Source organism: Poromitra crassiceps (assembly GCF_964638095.1).
Source record: "Poromitra crassiceps genome assembly, chromosome: 2".
In the NCBI taxonomy this organism is placed as follows: domain Eukaryota; kingdom Metazoa; phylum Chordata; class Actinopteri; order Beryciformes; family Melamphaidae; genus Poromitra; species Poromitra crassiceps.
The window spans coordinates 55174349-55193253 of NC_139624.1; the positions used below are offsets into that span (position 1 = coordinate 55174349).

The 18905-nt window shown below is 44.2% G+C and overlaps 1 protein-coding gene across 6 annotated transcripts in view; it reads right to left on the reverse strand.

Moving 5' to 3' along the window:
- kmt2e (lysine (K)-specific methyltransferase 2E) overlaps nucleotides 1-14640 on the reverse strand; it is a 78130-nt gene extending 63490 nt beyond the window's left edge. For all 6 annotated transcript variants that reach the window (XR_014552490.1, XM_083632150.1, XM_083632148.1 and 3 more), the window contains exon 1: nucleotides 14371-14640. The gene's annotated coding sequence lies outside the window, so the exon portion shown is untranslated. The remainder of the gene's footprint in view (nucleotides 1-14370) is intronic.
- Between the last annotated feature and the right edge of the window lie 4265 nt (nucleotides 14641-18905).

Genomic DNA, 18905 nt, shown 5'->3' on the forward strand with positions numbered 1-18905 from the left:
ATATTCTGTGGGCCTCGAGAAATCACTGAAAACGCTCTGAAAACTCTGGCACTGGGAGCGTCCGTTCTCCAAAAGTGGCTGGCACTCAATGAGTTAAGGTGTCAGTGTGAGATATGAACTGGTGAATGAATGTATGCCTTTTCTCTTAAGATTGTACTCAAAACGATTAATCGATTATCAAAATAGTTGTAGATTAATTTTCTGTCAATCGACTAATCGTTGCAGCTCTAGTTATGAAACCTGCTCCCAGACAGTCACCCAGTGGTTTCAAAATCAGCTTAAAAACGGGTGAAATACTTTCGTATCTTACATCAAGAATTACACTAACAACCTGCACTAAGCCCAAGAGGAGAATTTACACTGAGCCTGGCAGTGGCTATTAGGGATGGGTACCGAACTCGGTACTTTTACAGGCACCGACCGCAAGGGGGCGGTACTATCGAGTACCAGTTCACATAAAAACGGTACCTAATTTCGGTACTTGAATGCATCTGAGTAATAGAAAGAGACTGGGTAAAATAGAAATTCCGACGGAACCTTAAGGCAACACGCAAGAGCGCGTTACGTCAGTACGTCACACACCTGGAAGCAAACATCAACAAACAGGACCAGCCGCAAGCGGACCAAAAATGTGGCTACACTTTACCAAGATAGACTCAGACAACACTGGTTGCAACATTTGTGATGTGAATTGCAAAGCTGGCCAGGGAAACACCTCAAACTTGAGGAAGCATGGTCAAACACAAGATATATTTAGCTAAATGCTGAAGACTGTAACGTGTTAGATAGCCTGAGGGTGAATGAAGCAGACACTGCACCGCAGCTAACGTTAGCAGCACCTCCTCAGCTCAGCTGTAACGTTAGCTGAAGTCTTGGAGGACGATGATGATGGAACTTGAGAGAGGCATCGACTTCTACAACATCAGGTAACATTATTTAATTAGCTAGCGTTAGCTGGATAAGTTGTTTCACTGCCGTTGTGGTTGTTAGATAACGGGGCTTTTCACTGTCTTCACGACGACTGCAAAACAGAGATCGCTAACGTTACTCTTGCTGCAGTAATTGTCAAGGGTTCAACAGAACGTATTTCCTCACCCTGTATAGTAGCTATCAACATGAAATAAAAAGCATTTGAGAGCTTAAACCAGTGGCTTTTTATTTGGAAGGGTTACATTTGCCATAATCTTTATTAACATTTCTTAAAATGCATTAGAATCTTTTTATTTTTTGGGGTTAAAGATAAACAAAATTTTGAATGAACATTAGGGCAAATATAATACAAAAAGCCAAAGGGTTAAGCTCTCAAATGCCTTTTATTTTATGTTTCTATGTGCTACAGAGCCTGATATATGAAGGCTTTAGTGAATACCGACCGCTCTCTCTGAGAAGTTTGGACTGTAACACTTTTTGTTATTAGAGCGTGTAAAGTACCGAAAATGGTACCGTTTTGGGTACCGTACCGAATTCCAGGTACCAGTATCGTACCGGTATCGGTTCAAATGTGAACGGTACCCATCCCTAGTGGCTATATCATTGCTATGTATGTATCGGATTCGGATCTGTTTACAATCCCATTCATACCTACCAGCATGCAGTGGACTGCATTCTGAATTTTAACTCCGCACTATGTCGGTTCACCAAATTTGCTAGGTTGACACCTGATGGCATCCCTCTAATCAATTAAAAAAAGCAACAATCTGCAAGAAGCCATCACTTTTTATTCACAGGTAAGGTTAGCGTTTATATGCTAGCGCCTTGTATGCTTGCTAGCTTCTATCCAACACAATATACAGTACATGGTCAGCTCCGGTGTGTGATTTGCCGTCAACTGGTCAACCATGCTCTGTTGCAAATGGATTAGCAAATAGCTAAGACAGATGCTAGATTCATTGAAAATGTGGGTGCATTAAAAACTGTAAATTTTGATCAAATGAAGGCAAAGATGTTTTTAGGGTTGGAATTTATTGGACTTTTTTACAGCGATTTGCCAACAGCACAAAGTGAAGTTAAGAGGCACCAACAACATGTGCATGCCATGGGGAGTAGAGGCAGCAGGACAGGTCAGAGGCTCACCGACACGACAGCTGTCATCTCCAGGCCTAATTAATAGAGTGAGGAGAGCAAGTGTCTGTATGTCATCCAAGGTTTCTATTGGGACCATCAGCTCAACAACTCCCTTTTTCAGCACTATTCTGGTATTATTTACAAGTCCGTTTCGGGGTGCAAAACGTTCTGGTTAAATAGCAGGGCTTTATCAGAAGCAAGCAGCAGGGACATTTCACGGTGGTAGCCGACTGTAACTACACCACTTTCCTTAAACAAGGATGTGGCAGGGGTCCAAAAAACACGGAGAGATGACAGATCCTCGCTTTTGTATTATCTGAGGGGCCCAGTATGTTTTAGTGCTGGTAAATAGCTTCCCTCTGAAGTCTGTTCCCACATCCAATAGGTCCGTCTCCGCTCCATCCAGGGAATCCTGCCTGTCACTGCTAAGGAATGCCACACACACACATGCATATAACCCCCACCGCCCAACAGACAGATAACCCCCGTCCAGACAAACATTCCTCTATACAAGGAGGTTCTCAGAGGCAGCAAACACACACAGGCGCTGCGCGGCGGCCAGACACAGTCAAGACTGACAAAAGGGGGGTGGGGGGAGAAAAAAGAAAGAAAACAAGTACAGTACAGCAGCATTCCTGACTAAATCTGAGCTGTGCTGTGACTGCCTTGGCCGGCTCCTCCCACTTCCTTTAGCAGAGCTGTCCGTCACAGCAGAGAAACGCAGCCAAAAAAAAGGAAAGGAAGAAAAGGGAAAAAACCACCCCCCCCTTCCTGTGCCAGTCACCCCGCCCGGCCGGATTTCTCTCCCTCCTCTGTGCACTTCCTAAATAAACCTGAGAGGACAGCAGAGTGGAGGGGAAGAGGGGAGTGCCGCAGAAACGGCTCCTAATTACAAGGAGGCCGGGAGAGACCATTTAAAGCCACCTTTGGCCACGTCCACGGCCGTTATGGAAACCCACGACGAGAGGAGAGGAGCGAGGCGTGGAGGAAACAGGGGATGTGTAGGGGAGGGTGAGTAGAAGAAGACTGCAGGAGACACGCAGCAAAAACTGATAATAGCAAAACACAAGCCACATAATGGGAAATCGTTTGCTGTGGCTCTCTAGTTCTTCCTCTAAAACTCTCCGCCTTTCGGGTCCTCACTCTCAACAGACTTCCTTGCACTGTGGGGAGCGTTAGAGAAATGGTCCAGATTGTGACTTCAGAAGGCAGCAGTGTGGGGGAGGTGTGCATGGGGGTCTGTCTGACAGTGACGCTACACAGCCTGGACCTAGGTGGACTCTGGGTGGCGGAGTGGAGCACATAGCTGTAAAGCAGTCTCTCTCCCTTCGACTCCCTCCTCAGCGAGGGGACACAGTCACGTCATTGTGGGGGGAATAACTCTCCTTTTAAGACAGAACCGCACCGATGTTGGTGAGGGAAAACCCACACGTCCATAACACAACAGCAACACACACCAGCTTCCCTCTCCTCCCAAGTTATTACTGCCTGTATGTGTAACAGTATCAAGTTATTACTGCCGCTGTATGTGTAACAGTATTTTCATAGCAAAGTCTGGGCAGATGATGTTTTTGGGTAGATACTAAATAGGAGAAGCAGAGAGTAAGGGATTCCATGCTGCCAAGCTGACGCGACTTCACATCCCACCATCCCCATAGCTGGCTGCAATGACTCAGCCTATGAATACACAAATAAAACAGACCCAAACTTATATAGTCACGTAGACAGGAAGCACGACCCAGATGGAATGTAGGCCTAGCCCTCTTTTTCACAGTACCCACAGTGCATCTGCCCTGTCCTTCACAAATCACTGTGCCCATGCCTGCTGCCAGCTCTCCCTCTGCACTCCAGCACTGAAGGTGAACTCATGCATCAATAGAACAGGAGATATGGATGTGTGTATGTGTGTGTGTGTGTGTGTGTGTGTGTGTGTGTGTGTGTGTGTATGTGTGTGTGTGTGTGTGTGTGTGTGTCCGCACAAGAAACACTAGTGGCCATTGAGAGCACAGAGTGGACTCAAGAGGAACCATGATGTTGCTAGTGAAAACCAATGGTAAAGACCAGTGTCTAGGGGTGCACTTAAAAGCAAATGATTAGGAGGCAGTGGCGTTGTGCCGTGCATGTCGGTGCTCTGCAGAACACCCTGACCAGCAAACAGTAAACCAGGGGTGTCAAACATACAGCCCGGGGGCCAGAACCGGCCGACCAAAGGGTCCAATCCGGCCCACAGGCTGATTTTGTAAAGGGAGGAAAATCATGGCACTGAGAAGTCCTTCAATCCAATAGACCATTTTCACGTGGGCCACTTTGTGTCGAAAAGGCAGGGTAAACACAGGTGCAAGCAAAACACTAATGAGGGTTTCCAACTTCCACGATTGGAATTTGGAAAACCGCATTAGTGTTTTGCTTGCACCTGTGTTTACCCTGCCTTTTTTACACAAAATGGCCCCCGTGAAATGGGTCTATTTGTGAACACTTGTGAAGGCTAGGGGAGGTTTAAGGTTTAGGGGAACCCGGTGACAAAAGGGAAAAGACAGGCCAAGCCCAAACACCAGCAGTTCAGTGAAACATCTATTTTGTATGGATTTACTTGTATGTTCACACTCCACAGATCTACTGCAGCCACACTGTTTTCTTTACGCCGATTGTCCTGACAAATAATTAAATGAAGCCAGTCCATCTACAGCAGCACCAGAGCATCAAACACTCGGGAAGTCTTGGTGAAACTGACAACTTTTTCAATTGGAAACTGTCAGAATTGTATTAGAGGGGAGTCATTCAAATGATTTTCATTTAAAGGTCCTATCCGTAAGTTTGGCCAGAAAATAAATGTTCACAAAGTGTTTTCTATTAACAATGAGTGAATGCGCCGTTCCGTAACTTAAAAAAATTGCCCTGCCGCGTCTCTACGTTCACCCATTGCAAAGATATTGCAGGATTTTCATGCTGGTTGCAGGTTATACTTTCCTGGCAAATTTGGCGGATGTGACGTTTTGCGCGTTCATGGGTCTGCCTCTTGTCCTCATGGCTCCGGCGGAAATATACCAACAAAGAAGATGGCTAACAGGAAGTGGCTAATGTTACGTTTGTCGCTAGCTGCCAGCAAAAACAAACAACACACTACACAGACTCCAGCAAAAAGTCCACACAAAAATAAATAAGTATTTATCTAGTGAAGCCCGTCTGGCCAGACAGCAGCAATTTGACCGACATCGGGGGGAAACTAGAGTTGGTGCGTGTTTTCGGTTCATGGAGGGACATTGTTGCTTGTAGCTGCTGTAATGTGGTTTTGACCAGATAACGTTAGTTGCTTGCTAATGGATTTACCACCTGGTCAGAAACTCCACTAATAACATTACCGTCTTGTGTGAAGTAATGCAACAGTCGCAAATATTCCTAACGTTACTACCGTTATGCTTATCGTCATGGAACATTGTTTGACTGACTGCAGTTAGCTGCGGTGATGAAACTGCCTAATATTATAACGTTAGCTTGATGCTATACGCGGCTAACTAATAGATTTACATTTATAGAAATTACCACCCAGCTCCACTAACGTTACCGTCTTGTGTTGATAATGAATGCAACAGTCATAAATATGCCTAACATTACTGTTATGCTTATGGAACATTGTTTGACTGTTCAGTTTGGTCAATTCCAGGTATTAGACGCCGGTACCTGGGGAGAAGGCTCTGGCTGCAGTGAGACTGCACATTATTATAACATTAGCTTGATGCTAATTGTGGCTAACTAATATTGATTTACATTTATAGAAATTACCACCCAGCTCCACTAATAACGTTATCGTCTTGTGTGGATAATGAATGTAACAGCAGACTGTTGGTTGCTTTGTAACGTTAACTCATAAAAGTCACAACCTGGACAATTTATCGGTCAGGTCAGCTCGCCCTCGAGATGCCCAGGAAGGATTCTAGATGAATTATTGGACATTATTGTGGCATGTTTGGTCGTGCTTTAGCTGATGGCTTTCAAATCCCTTGAGTCCTCCTAGCATTATAACTATTTCCCTTCATATTTGTGGACAGTAGCTAACACCCGGGCTTTTATTGCTGCTATTACTACAGCCATGTATTATTACACAGCACAGCATCGCTGTTGTGAAATAGCTCCTGACGCCGTAAAAACGGCATTAAATAGGCTAGTAAGTAATGTCAAGAATATGGCGGCGGTGGGTATGCCCGTACGTGAGTGACATCAATCGAATAAGGTCTATAGAAACTGGAAAAGTTTTGAGGTGTTGTTATTTATAGGTTCTTATGCATTTATTTTCTTTGTCTGGCCCACTTGAGACCAAATTGGCTCGCATGTCGTATTTTTAATTGTGATTTTCAGAAAATGCTTCAAAAGTCATAAAAGTGGTCCTCATTTGTGAAGATTATGTTGCTGAACACAAAGTTTGCTGTTTCAATAAACTTTTGTTTACCTTATTTCATGCATTTAACCAAAATCTCCACACGAAAATCCCATTGACTTTTTGACTAGGGAAGGGAACTAACATGACAAAAATATGTCATCCCTACGATACTCTATAGGCCCTTTTCACAGCAACCATTTTGAGGTTGTAAAGCAGGAAGTAAAGTAGGTGTAAACGATAGCACTAATGAGGGCCCTGGCACTGGAACCATCATGTCCATTGAAATGGACATTCTTTTCGGACGAAAATGGAGCATAAGATAGTCAAAACCCTCAGTATGTATTCAGTTCACACAGCCAGGGAGTCAGTGAGTTAAAGGGGCACTTTACACGAGGACGGTTTCCTATGGAAACGGGGAATTATTTTATCGTTAGTGCCTCCCGTTAAGACGGCGACGGCGAATTCGCGCTTAGGAAACGACACATTTTGAAACCACCCTCTAGAGTGGAATTGTTGGTGACGCTTCCCGCTGAGCGCTCCATGTAATCGGTTAGAAACGATAGTCTTCCCAGAAACTCTGACGTGCCTGCACACGCGACACAGGCTTGGCAACATTCAGAATTAAGCTACACTGCGGCCGACTTCAGTTACATGTTCATAACGAGCGTTACTGCTGCTGCGAGGAGCCGATGGCTGTACCCGGTCGGCATTTAACGTTAGGCAAGCACATCGACAGTGTTTTCTCACTGCAGCCTACACAGTAGACAGTGTCAGCACAGCCAGCGCTCCCGATCCTCGCTGCTCGTTAAAGATTTCCAAATAGGCTTATTCTGATAAACTGGTCACATCTATTAGGGGTGGGGGAAAAAATCGATTCACCTAAGTATCGCGATTTTTAATGTCACGATTTTTTGGATCGATCTTTTATTCCAGAATCGATAATCGCAAAAAAAATAAAAAAATAAAAAATAATAATAATAATTTGGGTGCTTGCAGTCAGGCCACTCACTGAACAGCAGGCTAGGCGCCGCCTACTGGTTTACTAGTGGTTTTATTACTTTATTAGTTAGTCTGAAGTAATAATTACACTTCAGGGTTAAAGTGGGTGCATCTCATTGTAAAATTGGACTTCAAACGGCCCAAATCTGGCTTCAAACGGCCCAAATTTCACGCGCGTTGGCCCATATCGGCCTGGCCTGCTTGGTATCTAATGCCCGGCCTGAATTATGATCCCAGTCCGCCCCTGTTTTTAACTATATCGCCCAGCCCTACTCATGATATATAATATACAGTCTCTAGTGTATGATTCAACTTTTCCCATGTTCTAATCTAGTGTAAAAAAGCAAACAAACTGAAAAAAGAAAAGAAAAAAATAAACAAAAATCGCAATAAATCGTAATATCGAATCGCAATAATCGTAGAATCGCAATACTTAAGAATCGCAATATAAATCGAATCGGCACCCAAGAATCGTGATAGTATCGAATCGGGAGATAAGTGAATCGCCACAGCCCTAACATCTATGTAACGTTCTCACCCGAAGAATATTACAACTTTAAAACAGTTTGTTTTTTTTAGCATGAAAACAGCTTTTTGGCAAGTCTAAAAATGACTACGGTAGCCGTAATCTACTTCCGTGTCTAAAACCCAGAAAGACGATTACGAAATGACGTCATGTAGAAGCGTCCGTGGAGTGACGAGCAACGCCCCGTTGACCATCACAATGCCACCTAGCGACCTGGCATGTACATTACGGCGTTTTAAAAATTCAACAGCGCTCATGTAAACGGGGAGAAGGTGTGAAGGAAAAGGTGTGAAGGAAACGGTATTGTGTCGTTTCTTCCAGAGACTGTCCTCGTGTAAAGGGCCCCAAAGTCAGTAAGACTGGGGTCTGGCAACAGAGCTGGGGCAGCCCTCCTGTAGTCTGAGCAATGTCTGTTGAGGAGAACCCCTGGGGCACCATCTCTCTGTCTCCCTCTCTCTTCTGCTCACAGCATATAACAGCCTGACTATGTGCGGTCAAGAGACAGCTCCCATCATTTTTAAATGACACAGGGATGACTGACAATATCAAACTCACTCATTCCCGTCAAGCTGATTCTGTCTATTTCTGTGTGACTGTGCCTTGTTAAGGCCCATATACACGATGTTGTCACTTGGATCCGGACTGGAGAACTAACCTGATCACTGGGCAGCGCCAGACAGGCTACGCAGCTGGTCGCTAATTTCAGCACTTGGGAGAATGCATTGTGCAGCTAAGTTAAAATGTGACTATGTGTATGCATATGTCCAGAGAAAATGGGGAGGGGGTTACTCATCATCTACAGGGCAATAAGGCCTCTACAGTAAGAGCCACTCAGGAGCCATTACAGCCGCGCGCTCCGTGATTGATTTCACGCCTGGCTCACAGCGATGTTACATCACCAACACATTGACGCCACATCCCCTTTTCCTCCTCCCATCCGGCCCCCAACTCCCAGCCTGCCTTGCGCCGCTACCAATGAGCACTAGTGTAACGTAGCTGCAGCAAAAGCACAGCAACAGGAAGCAGGTTAGGGAGAAGACGCAGGGCTACAGCTTCAGCAGCCTCAGCCCCTAAGGCCACCTGTCGGGGAGGTAGGCCTGTTAGTTTAGGGAGAGATCCGTTACGGCCCAGCTAGCAGCACAAAAACAGGTCACCTGAGCCCTGGCTTCTCCTCCTCCCAGCTGGGATGCCCCCACGTGACTGCGCTGGGCCTCAGAGGCAGGCAGCTTTGTCTGCGGGTCTCTCCGGGTCCGGGCACCACACAAGTGAGCACTGGAGACACGGCCACTGCCACACACAGCTTAGCCCCATATGGTGAGGCTCCACTACCTAAACAGAGATGCTACTGTTTCAGGGTTGAGTCCATTGTCTGGGGATGAACACAAAAACAAGGGGTGCCCTTCCGAATGAAGGAGGAGAGAGCGACACAGAGAAAGCCGATGCAACTGTGGCCTTCATCTGCCCTATCAATCTGTCATGTCAATACAGCAATGGACATCCGTTGCACTGGCTTGACTTCTTTATTGTGGGTCTCTCTCTCCACTGAAGGTGTGTGAATAAAAGCATGGGAGGCAGTAGTATGTTACTGAAATGTGACTTTAAATACCAGCACCGTCTGTTGGAGGATGTGCATTCTCTGAATTAATTTTGAAGTCGCTCTCCCCTGAGCACACTGAAGGTTTTGCACTTATCGCACTAGTTTTCGGTGTGTCTGTCTCTGGGTTCGGGTGAAAGGAAAGGTGTGTCATCATCGGAGACCTGCTATGTCTCCCTGCCAGCTGCCACACACTGCTCTATCCCGATGGGAAGGGAGGGCAGCTCCCCTTGCTTCCATCTCTGTCAACACAGTAAGCAAACACACACTTTGCTGCTTAAGGCAACCAGGCACACAGTCAGGTATTTACAGCTGTCAGCTGTATGATCCTGGAGACGGAGATACAGTAGTTATGGACTGAGGAGAAGCAGACTTGACATGGCCACCACAACATAGCATGTAGAATGTAGAAATGTCATTGGAATCAAGCCAGATGCCATGACAAAAAGCATAAATACCTAATATGCATGAAAGAAAGCTAGAATACTTAATTTCAGGGCAGAGAGGCCTCTGTTCCTTTAAGAGGAAGAGCTAGCGGGCTGGGGATTGTGTGTATTATGTAGCAGCCTCTGATTAGGCACAGTACAATACTCATCTAGTATTCATAACCCGTCCACACAAGATGGAGACCCTTTGCTGGTGCTAGCCGAGCCATGTCCCATGTCCGTGAGTAACAAGTAACTTTTCATATCACAAAGTTGATCTGAAAGTGGACCAATTCTAGGCTGCCTCTCAAGAGAAACTGAAGCTGTGAAGGCCCTCCAAGTGGCTCTGACCTAGGTGAGTGGTGCATATGGGAAAATATAAAATAAAAATAATCATATAGCCTGTATTCACCTGGGATTGGACAGAGAGAGGGAGAAGTATTGGAGGCCTACGTCATGCAACAGGAAGGATCCTCTGGTATACTGCTGCTGACAGATGTTTTAGCATAACTAGCACCTGTGTGTGACAGATCCATCAGTCTACGAGTGGCAGTCGGCTGTGAGGGCGATGATACACTTCCTCACAGAACAGCGTCACTCATATGAAAATCACATATTTGATCATTTGGTCCACAATGCAACTGAAGAGGACTCAAAAGATACCTGGAAGACGATTAGACTCACTAGTCTTGAAATCGTCCGTCTCTCGATTCATCTAAAACATACACTGAGGAGGAAAATGAAGGGGGGGAAGCATGCTTGGCAACCATCATGAACAGGCATTGGGGCAGAAAGTTGCCAAAGTTTGCAGCATGGATATGTCTCCAGCTTGTCCAACAGGCCAACTGCGAGGAGCTGTGTCACACCACCGCAGAGCTTGTGAGAGCCTGAGCGCTTGACAATGGTAGGTTGGATGGAACCTAGCCTCGATTTGGTTCCCTGCGTATTTAAATGTTTCGATTATCGCCATTAAATGGTGCTAGTTACATGGCATTTAATGGTAGCAGTGACAAATTGTACATTCATAGCCTATAACATTAACATGAGGACATTCCCGTTTGGACATGCAACATGGAGCAGTGGTGAGGTGTGCGTCAAAGGTGGGAAAGTTCAAATGTGACCCCTCGCCTCGAACAACTTCTACCATCTAGGAGCAGAGAAACCCAAATAAAGGTGACCATTAGTTTTCCTTTTTATTATGGGCTTGTGAGGACCTCAAGGGGGAAGGGCATAGAAACTGTAGGGGGTCTTTGTCAATGTCGATGGAGAGTAACAGAGGCACAGCTGTTGTTTCAAACTGACCCCATCGTGCCCAACCCCCAAACACTCATTGCAGGACTCAGGTAAGCAGCCAGCCACACCACACACTCAACAAAAGTTCTAAATGTATTCATTTAATGAGAATTTACTGCTGGAATTGAATAAAGTGACTAACCGTCTCCACTGAAACTCACTAACCATAAAAATACAGTGCACAGTATGTGGATTGAGTAGCAGCCAACAGTCATCAAGAAGAAGAATGCAAAGAAATCATCCATCCTATCCCTGGCTGAGTGTCTGTGACCTTCAATGCTTCACTATGGATCAAAACCACCAGCTGACCCGATATTTAAACAACCACTAATTATTACAAACCAGAACTTCTCACTTACCCCCAATGTTTAATAAAACATTAAATTATATGACATCAGAGAGGATAAAAGAATATCAGTTAAAAGTGCTAGCCATAGGTATGAGGGATAGAGTAAAAAATAATTGACTGCTGACAATGGATGTTTAAAATTATTTCAGACTGGTGGTATGATGCAAGAGTGGGGTTACAATAAACTGTTTTGTAACAATGAGCTGTATTTGTATGTTTGTGCAACACAAATTCAGACAATAGTGTTGTCAGATTAAAAAAACAACAGTTCTGATGTCGCCGAATATGCCAACACTATGATTAATCTTCGTTGACAATAACCTGGACATGTTCCAGCAACCAATATTACAACACAGAATGCAAGCAATGGCATATGACGTGACGCATATTAGAGGGCTACCATGCTATCCGTTTCGATAAAGGGCACACAATAGGGTCAGTGATTCAATGTTAAAATATTCAAGAGCACAATTTGTGGCAAGCGAAGCATGATCTATTGTTTTACGTTAGTGGCGTTATGTTATGACGGACTTGAACTAAAATACAAATCATGTGTTGTGTAGTTGCTTTCCAGTGAGTATGTCGGCGCTGCAGTCAGTTCTACCGATAGGGGTGTGGAGGGTATAACGTTGCTATTATGTTACCACAACACCCTAGTCCAGTCGCCATTTTCATAGCGCTTTTCTAAGGACAGCGAGACAATCGTGTAGCCAGGGGAGCCTCGCCATGAGAAGAAAATCCCCAAGAATGCTATCAATCGTCTCTTTCACACATTCTACCTTAAGTATCACTCTGTCGGTACAGTCTCTGTGTTGTTATCATTAGGATTTTTGTGAACTCGTCGAAAGTATGCCAGTAAGCTAATCGGATAGCAATTATGCTCGGCAATGGCCTCTCGAGATGTAACATTAGCGCATGCTAGATATAACACCATCTATTCATATTATCCAGGCAACTAGCAAAGTACTACGTAATCACCAGTTAAATCTAACGTTGCAAATTAACCGATCGCAAGAAAGTAGTAACGTTAACGTTACTACTAGTCGCGAAATCGGCAACGCCAGAGACGACGATAGTAACGTTAGACATCAGATTCAATGTTGGCCTGTAATTACCAACAGTGGAAACTACGAAGCTAACAGTAGCAAGCGCAAGCTAACAACATAATGCGTGGTAGGTTAAAGTTGGCCAAGTAAGCTAGAACCGACACGAATGAAGTGGATTACATGGCTCGTCACATTCAGTGCTCTGAGGAAACGACACATTCATATTTACGGCAGGCAAAATAGTTAACTGCGACAGGGTAGCCTGTTAGCTAGCGTTGCTAACAATATATAATTCGCTCATCGACTTGGATGTAAAAAAAAAAATGTATGACTGGGACGAGTTACCCAAATTGAGTATCCCCTCCCCCACGCTTGCAGCATTTGAACCACATACACCCTGAATCTAAATTAAGTGATCACGAAATGCGTTTTTAACGAGATGACAACAAAATAAGAGGGTCGACTCACAAGTCGCCAGCTTCTCAACTACGGTAACATTAACGTATATGCGTCCAGTCGCATTTCATTTTAACACAATTGCGATTTAGCAAAAGCTCTGCGAGCTTCGGTGTTAACTAACGTTAGCCATTTATTTCAACGGCTGTTCTTGCTTTGAACTTGACTATGACTAACGTTAGGAGATAGCAAAATAGATCGAATATGTATATTTTTGTTTACATGCATACAAGAGCTCCTTATCCTCTGGCTTTGAACAGTGACATTTCTCTGAAAGCAAATTATGCTCTGCTGTTCGGGGTGAGCAGGACGATGGCCAACAAGACATTCAACTGTATAAATGAAATCTGATGTTTTCACGCTGGGTGACATGATGTTAAACATGGTGTTGAAGTAATGTAAGCTAGCCAAACAGATATAGCACGTTTGCTAACCGCTATTGTATGCATATACTATTGTATGCATATACACTAAAATTGTAGGCTTATTTGAATTGGCTGGAAATAGAGCGGGTAGATAACCGACAAGCGAGTTATTTTCACCAACAAACGCATGAAACCGTGCGCAATATGGCCTGCGGTACCAGTGTCAAACTAACTGGTTAATCTAAACCCCCAAATGCCCCCTTATGGTAGTCATTGTAAGAATAACTACATTTACATGGGCTGGCTAACTGTGCTGGTAACTGTTGATGGCTGCCTATATGCTGGAACAAAACATACTTTCCATTACGACAGCTCTAGAATAGATACATTAACCTTTTCGGCGACTCATAACGTATAATAGGGCCAACACTGCTTTAACTGTATGGCCAAGAAAGAATATTCAATATTATATCATTTCCCCCCTGTTCGCGTGTGACGCCACACTATCAGCAAAAAGTCCGAGCCTATTCAGTTATGTCAAGCTAATCTGAGCTAGTAGCATGCGCTAGCTAGCAAGTGATGTTTCTCTTGGCGTTAACGTTACGTTAGGCTAACCAACATCAAACTCGCATTGAGAACTAACATCACCTGGCTAGCTGTTATAACATTTTAGTTGTTCTATCTGCGGACATAGCTACATGCACACCACAAGCGGTGTTAACTTAATAATCAGCTAGCTAGCATGCTACACTCAGCTGGTAGGCTAAGTACTAGCCAGCATCAGTATGAAGTAACCAAGCAGCTACCTAAGCCAACAATAGCATTTCAGGTTGCGTTTGGATTCACCCTACAACTAACGTCTACTGCAGTTTACTTACCGTTTATGTCCACTCTAGAAAACTTGAATAACGAATAAGGGGAGCTGGGTGAGACCCCCGTCGCTATCCACAGAGCCTCCACAACCAAAACAATACTTCTGTCCACACACTGCGGATCACTAACAGCGCTTTAAAATGTTTGTATTTGTTGTTGTCCTTTAAAGAGTCCTTTCCTGTCAAAAATCCTTGCCCCCGGTGGTAAATATAGACTCAATTTGGACTTGAAGTCAGTTCGGAACCGTTAAAACTGTGCCCTACCTACGCCGACTGTTAGAAATTAGATCCCCTCTAACCAGTCTCTTTTCCCTTTGCAAAAATGGCGGCCCTGGCAGGACTGCCGAGACTCCGCCTCCTCCACGAGCCCCCCTCCCGACCACTAACCTGAGCCCCGCCTCCACATCCTGCGGGGCTACAAGCCCGAGTTTACAGGGGCGCCGTGGCCGTCCCAGATGCGCGTTCACGAAAGTCGTTCATTTCCGTCTGTCAGCGTCAGCGACGCTCTGCTCTGCTCTCGTTCTGGACTATTTATGTTTCATGCAGCTGATTCGGATGCAGGGCAGTAGAAAACTTGAATTCTATGTGTCGAACTAAAGGCATGTAGTCTGTTTCATAAGAAAGCCATTGTGTATGAGTTGTTTCTCTTTTTTTTAACAAATCATGCAGCAGACTGCTTTTTTGACGACGTTAAGTTATGCTCATGTTAACATCCTCACTGTTTTGTGAAAAGCAGCGGTGGGAAATGGTCTCTCACCAGGAAATTTTGTTAATTGTTAGTTAGTTTCCCGCCTGTGTTTCACCCGTTTCCTCTCACGGTGCCGTGGAAAAGCCTACGACAATCTTTGCTTGTAATGAACTTCTAGTGTACTGGGAGGGAGGCATTACAGTAGGCTACAGTAAACGTATAGAAAGTTATAAATGTGTAGGCCTATAGCCTACATTTGATTTGATCAGTGGATCACTAATTTTAGTTCAGATCTATATAAAGGGACAATACACCCAAAATACATCCCCCTGGCTTCTTAAAGTAGACACAAAGAAGTTGAATAGGCCAGTCGTGACAGTTGATATATAATAAACTGATATGCTTAGTAGCCTACATCATTATCCTGAACATAAAGTAGGCCTATCATGGGGTATTGAACTCATAATGTGCCCCCCAAAAAGAGGGTAAAATGTTGTCTCAGGCAAAATATCCCTTTAATTCACCTGAAGCACTGGCATGGCTGAAAATGAGCACCTAAATCCGCTGTTATATAACCCTTACACAAGAGCAGTAATGTCTCTATGAATTGATGCTCGGGAGGGATGAAAGACTGACCAGCGAGATTAAATGCAGACAAAGAAAACGGAGAACACAGGCTACAAAACACCGGGAAATATTCAGCACATCATTATTGAACTATGTTCCTGTGGCTGAATTGTAAACAGTCTGGTTTGGGCTTGGAAATGAAAGCATGCAAACTATGCTGATATAGTTATTCAAGGAGATTAAACACCTTGTTCCACATACTTTAGGCTGACATGAATCCAAATGGAATTAAATCGCAGTAGATCATGGGCTCTTTTAGGTAACAATAAACATAAAACAAATCAATGCTTGTCTGAAAATGTCATTGATTTATATCTATAAAATGGTAGTTTTTTAACCGATGGTCGTAGTACCCACCTTTTTATTTATTTATAGGCTACTCTGGGACACGATTTCTCTCACTCACACACACACACACACTCGACATTGAAAAAAATAGTTCTAGCTGTTTCCGTGACAGTTTTATTGTTCCGTGGTAAATCGATTACAGTCATATCTGTCTATAAATATTTCTGTATAAATCCCTTTGACAATGTTGAGATAGCTGGTGCCTGTTCACATCGTCGTTTCCATGTTGACCCTCCCCCACTCTCGCAGTCTGATCATCTGACTCTGAACCGCAGCCTCTCGCACATGCGCACTGAGACGGCTCCGTTACACATACGCATACGCACACACACACACACAGACACACACACACACACACACACACACACACTGCTGCTGTACGACGTCAGGTTTGTTGTTTGAAATAACTTGGACGGAGATATATATTTAGGGCGACCCATTCACGTCAACGGCAATGATCGTAAACGCTTGTGGGAAGACAGAGGATGCAGCGAAAAGGTCACTGTCATTTTCCCGGAGAGGATAACATGATCCATGCCCACTTGGATACATGATCCATGGATCATCTTGAGCTGAAGCTGATCATCCGACTGACTGTGCCGTATTTAGGTGTTGGTTGAAAATTGTGGTACAGATTAATAACGTTATTTGTCGTTCTTCAATGTGGACATCGTCCTAAGCCAGTTGATGCATGGATTAGTCATTTTTTCTCCTTTAGAAATGGTTGGCTTCTGATGACATCATGCAGATAGTATTTGTGGGCGGGTTCTGAGCTGTGAGGGGAGAGGGGCGCAACCGGAGATCTATGGAGCCCAGACGCCATTAGATAACATTGTGATACAGTACTAGTGTGTGTCGTTTTAAAATGATGCGTCCCGCTCGATAATACCTAGGTTGATGGACTGGATAGTTTATTTTGTGCGCACGGTAAAGGATTTGGAATGCTGGATTTGCGCGGAAACGTGTCGTGTTTACGCTAGACGAAATAAAACGTTCTACCGACTGGGAACAAGATGGCGTCGAGGTTTTGCTGTTCGTGCGCGGAGCGAGCGGTCATGGGCGGCGGCACCGTGCGCGCTCTCGGCTGAATATCTTTCCAGCTCATTTCCTGTTAAGAAATAACGGAATGCATCAATGCAACGTTCATAGGCAATTTAATTCGCAGCCATGGCAGCTTGAGAGGTGACTTAATATCTATGATTTTGCTGTGTTTCTGTGTTTTTACAGCTATCGGGCGCTGCTGTCCGGCTACAACACATTTTACCATGGGACATTTCAACGAACTCTGTGAACCCAGTACATTCTTCAGTGACCACGAAGCAAAACCCGAGCCATTTCACTTGTCTTTGAGATGAAGAGGTTGAGATATGACGCACTGCATTTCAATCTGTATCAGTCCCAGTTGCATAAGCAGTAAGCACTTAATGCTACATTTCACTGCGATGTGACAGCTTTAACTCGTCAAGGGGATGCACATTTCATGTAGCACACAACGAATTCAATATGCTGGCCAAAGTTCCTCTCACACGAAAATATTGTTTAGCCTTTAACCCCATCTAGTGGGAGAATCCGGTAATTCACATGATGTTATAATCTTTATCTCTCTATTTCCAGCCCCATGTCCACGTGTAATACATTTACACCGTCGAATGATATATGGACATACATTAATGACATTGACTGTATCTGTGATATATAAATAAATCTTATACACCAATGACATGAACTATCTCGTGTGAAATATATAAATACATCTTTTGACCCAGCTGGAGACGCTGGCTAAAGTAGGTCCACTCAGCCTCAGAGTGTTCCATAGGCCAGTGGTTCTCAAATGTTTTCACCCCAAGGACCCCTAAACTGACACAAATTATACCACGGACCCCATTTGATAAGATTTTGTCCCAGGGTCCCCCATCTGATAAGATTTTTGCTTTTGGATGTTTTGTTACAGAGAGTGTATGCAACCCATGATCAAAAATAGTCATCCATTCTGTCACTGTGTTACAGTTGGAATTCTGATCTGATTCTGAATTATAGTCAGAATAAATTATCCCCTTTTGCTGGGGACCCCCAGAGCCCCCTTAAGGACCCCTGCTGGACCCCACTTTGAGAACCACTGCCATTAGCCCAACTTCAACTTGGAAAATACTAGGCGGTGCCAGGAGAAGATGACATGTTTCAAAGTCCAGTCGTCTGTGCTGCCACATTGAGCTGATCAGCGGTGGAGTTGACAGATATATAATGTAGCAGACACTTGACTCTAACAGTGTTTATGGGGAATGGGCTATGGAACACAGCAAGGACCAAGGACACCACTTTAGTGATGAGGCAGTTCGTGGGCCTCTTGAAAATTAAATCTAAGCTATGTTCGGAATGGTTCACTCACTCACTTACTCACTATTACCCATGCAGTGTGAACTATTGGGAGATAATTTGTCGGGAAGAAAGACCACATTTCTGATAACAGGAAAAATCAAGTCCAAACAGTTATATGAACTGGCCAGAGGGGGGTGTAGTTTCACTAAAATGTAGTTTATGCCTTCAATCTCAACCAATCAAAAGGAGATAAAGTGTGGATTACACAGAGAGGCGTGATTTAATTCTTAAAAGATACAGGGTTGTTTAATATAATTTATTTTATTTATTGTTATGTTCTTTATTTTATTTTATTTTATTTTATTTCTTTCTTTCATAGACTGATGTAGGAAAATGTGGTCCTGTATTACATACTCCGGTACAGTAGGTAGCGGTATGCTCCTTAATAATTGGATTGCAATCTGCCAAAAAACGCGAAGAAGAAGAAGAATCTCAACCAATCAGCACGGAGAAATACCGAGGGTCATCTGATTGTCCAATCACAGCTGTCTTTGTTGGGATG